Raw genomic sequence first — 3,837 nt, forward strand, 5'->3', positions numbered from 1 at the left:
TTAGCAAACAGGTCCTCAGTAAACGATATCTATATTTTAATCTCATATGCAATCTATGGGATACTCAATCTCCCAGACTAACACCAGGGTTTGCAGAGAGAATTAAGAGATTCTGTTCACTTTCAGGAACAGAAATCCAAGTTAATAGCCATGGATTACTGTCATGAAAAGCCAGCTAGGCTATAGGGAGCAGAAAAGAAGAATGAGAAGATGAAGTTGTCTTCCTATTACAAATAATATACATCAAAGTGAAGTGGAAATGGTTGAAAGGTAATGGAACACCAAAAACTCTTTTAACTAGCAGGTACTAAGGGAGGGAGGAGGGAAGGAAAGAAAGGAGGGAAGGAGAGAAGGAGGGAGGAAGGGAGGGAGTTGACTTTTTTAGGGTGAAAAAAATGAAAAGGTAAAAAGTGACCTTAATATATTTAATTGTTAACTATAACCATATTTTTAATAACTGCTTTTTAAAGTTGAAATTGTTAGCAGCTTACTTTGTAAATCTTCTGTGAATGAAGCTACCTTAACAATGCCCTAAAAATAACCAACTTGAACAAACATTGCTGACTACAAGAGCTCTGATTCTTCAGTGAGAACACAGACCCTTGCTCCCTTCCTCCTCCCTCCCTGTCTCCCCTTCCCTTTAAAAACAAAAAAAATAATCAATAAACATATCCTCGAATGAAGTTTTAAAAAAAAAAGGAGGCAAGACACCAATTGCACTCACCCTTGCTTTTTCTCATTTTTAAAAGAGGAAGAAAAATCTAAATTCCTATTCTGGAAGGGTGGGAGTAAAAGATTTGATGGAGAAATATGTCATTTTGTGTGGAAACAGCACCATCTGGTAAGTTAAGACATTACCACAACTGACTTGCACAAAGTTCTTTTTTTTTTTTAATATATCACAGTTTCTAATATGAAGTACCCCTGACCAGGGAAACTACTTTGTTATTCTGGTATTATTCACTAAGTTCCTAATTGATGAAAGAGATTAGGAAACGTGATTATTTGTATTTAAAAAACCCTTCACTGCCCAGCCTGCTTGGCTCAGTGGTTGAGCTTCAACTTATGAACCAAGAGCTCATGGTTCAATTCCCAGTCAGGGCACATGCTCAGGTTGCAGGCTCAGTCCGCAGTGGGGGGTGTACAGGAGGCAGCCAATCGGTGGCTCGCTCCCCTCATTGATGCTTCTATTTCTCTCTCCCTCCCCTTTCCTCTCTGAAATCAATAAAAATATACTTAAAAATAAAAATAAAAGACCCCTTCACTTACAAAGGATTCCATTAAATATCAAGGTCCTTCTGATGCAAATAGTTGGTAGTTTGGGGGAGGGATATTAGGATTGGGTAGGGATAACTTATTTGTTTAGGTTAAGTGGCTGTTAATCAGTTATCTGCTACATATAAGGAATTTCACACACACACACACACACACACACACACACAGGGTGCTGCTGATGAGCATTTTAAATCTTTTGGTATTAAACTATCCAGAAAAGGTCATGGTTAATGTCATTATGTAGAGTTGATGCTTAATTCTACTAGTCAAAATGTGTTAATAAATTGTATATACTTTTCATAGGAATATACTGTACTTACGATAGAGTAAATAATAATCCTCCAAGTCTGCTTGAAATATCTGAGAGAATACCCTATTTTTTTTTTTTAACCAAGCATTCTCCTGCCTAAAAATTTGGTTTCTGGGTACTTTGAAAGCAAGAAGGCACCCCTGAGTAACTGAAAAGATATATCCCTTCCCTGCGCCCTCCGCATCCCTTTCCCAGGGTGAACTGCAAAGCTGACATCCAGTATCCACATCGTGGAGCCTGGCAAGCGGGAGCTCAGGCCCGATCTCCAGCCCCACATTAAGCATCACCTTTTGGCTTCCCTACCTTCACCTGCACTCTGTATTACTTCACGAGGCAAATCCCAAGGGTTCCCCAAAGGTTTGAAACAATGAATGTTTTGATTAAGGTGAGTAAGTTCCTGGAAAACATTATTTTGATGAAATGCAACTTTTCAGAATTTTTAACTACATTATCAAGACGAACCAGTCCGAGAGACTTCTATTTACAGCCAAAATGAAGTAATAGGGACTGGATTTTCCTTTGTGTCTGAAACAACTTAAAAGAGACAAACTATCTGATTAAAGAGTTTTCGGATAGTGCACGTTAAAGCAGAACAGAGGCCTCTGAAAGTGGGAAATGAATTAGGTGAGCCCCACAGTTGCCCACACTTATTGCCTATAGAACATCCAGAGCAGCAGAGAGGGGAACCGGGCAGAGCAGTGGTTCCCTGAGCTGAGCAGGAGCTCAAAGGAGTATAGAGACAGCAGGGCAGAAGACCCGGATGGGGGAGCTGCACTAGGAGAGCCCCAGAGATCTGCTGAGGGACCCCTCAAGTACAGAAAAGAACCCCATAAAAGCAACAGAGGGAACAATCCTCAGAGCTTGAAGTGCTGGAAATGCCTCACATTTCCAGAACCGCAATGGGAAACCCTGTCCATCAAGGAGCTTCAGGTAGCGTTCTAGAAGGGTATTGCCTCAGTAGTGGGGAAAAATTAGCCCTACTCTAAAAACTTCTCTGATGCCATCTAACAAACTGTGTCCAAATAACCTAACTGTATCCCAGAGCAGAGCTCAGAGACAGTTATAGGAATGCAAAAATATCCAGCCCCCAGCAAGGTCAAATTCACAACGATTGACATCCGATCAAAGATCACTGGGCAAAGAAGCAGGAAAACACCACTCATAATGAACATACCCAGGTGAAAAATTAGCAGATAAGGACATTAATACAGATGTTATAACCATATGTTCATGTAGGTGGAGGAAAGATTGAACATTTTAAGTATATACATAGCATTTTAAGTATAGACATAGAAGATACAATAAAGCCCCAATTCAAACTTCTAGAGATTAAAATACAAAGAAGCAGGAAAACACCAGTCATAATGAACAAACCCAGGTGAAAAATTAGCAGATAAGGACATTAATACAGATGTTATAACCATATGTTCATGTAGGTGGAGGAAAGATTGAACATTTTAAGTATATACATAGCATTTTAAGTATAGACATAGAAGATACAATAAAGCCCCAATTCAAACTTCTAGAGATTAAAAACACATGAGATTAAAAATACAATGGACAGGGTTAACAGCAGATTAGACACCAAAGAAGAAAAGATTAATGAACTTGAAGACATTAAGATAGAAACTATCCAAAATAAAACACAGAAATTAGAGATGGGGTTAACAGCAGATTAGACACCAAAGAAGAAAAGATTAATGAACTTGAAGACATTAAGATAGAAACTATCCAAAATAAAACACAGAAATTAGAAAAGAAAGAGCCACATGTATATAATTCTCAGAGGCCTCAAAGGAGAAAAAAAGGAAGACAGAGAAAAACAATTAAAGAAATAATGGCCAATGCCCTAGCTGGTTTGGTTCAGTAGATAGAGCATCAGCCTACAGACTGAAGAGTCCCAGGTTTGACTCCGGTCAGGGGTACATGCCCAGGTTTCGGGCTTGATCCCCAGAATGGGGCATGCAGGAAGCAGCTAATCAATGATTCTCACTCATCATTTATGTTTCTATTGTTCTCTCCTACTCCCTCCCTCTCTGAAATCAAGTTTTAAAAAATGCCATTTGCCAGGGAGAGACGGCTGGAAATGCAGGAACTCTCTTAAAAAGCCAAAGCAGATAGAAACATCCGCCCATTCAGCCCTTCTTATCAGTCTCTATGCGTTCTCCACGTTCCATCCTTGGTTATCAGGGTTCTCTCCAGCTAGTCCTCAGTTGATTATTCAGGATGGTTTTTTTAGTTAAGTATTCTTT

General features: G+C 39.4%; 1 protein-coding gene across 2 annotated transcripts in view; it reads right to left on the minus strand.

Moving 5' to 3' along the window:
- The window catches only part of ZNF18 (zinc finger protein 18), a 22,512-nt gene that overhangs the window by 11,538 nt on the left and 7,137 nt on the right, over positions 1 to 3,837 (minus strand). The window lies entirely within an intron of this gene.

The sequence above is a fragment of the Myotis davidii genome, unplaced genomic scaffold, assembly GCF_000327345.1.
Source record: "Myotis davidii unplaced genomic scaffold, ASM32734v1 scaffold37, whole genome shotgun sequence".
NCBI classification, from domain to species: Eukaryota; Metazoa; Chordata; class Mammalia; order Chiroptera; family Vespertilionidae; genus Myotis; species Myotis davidii.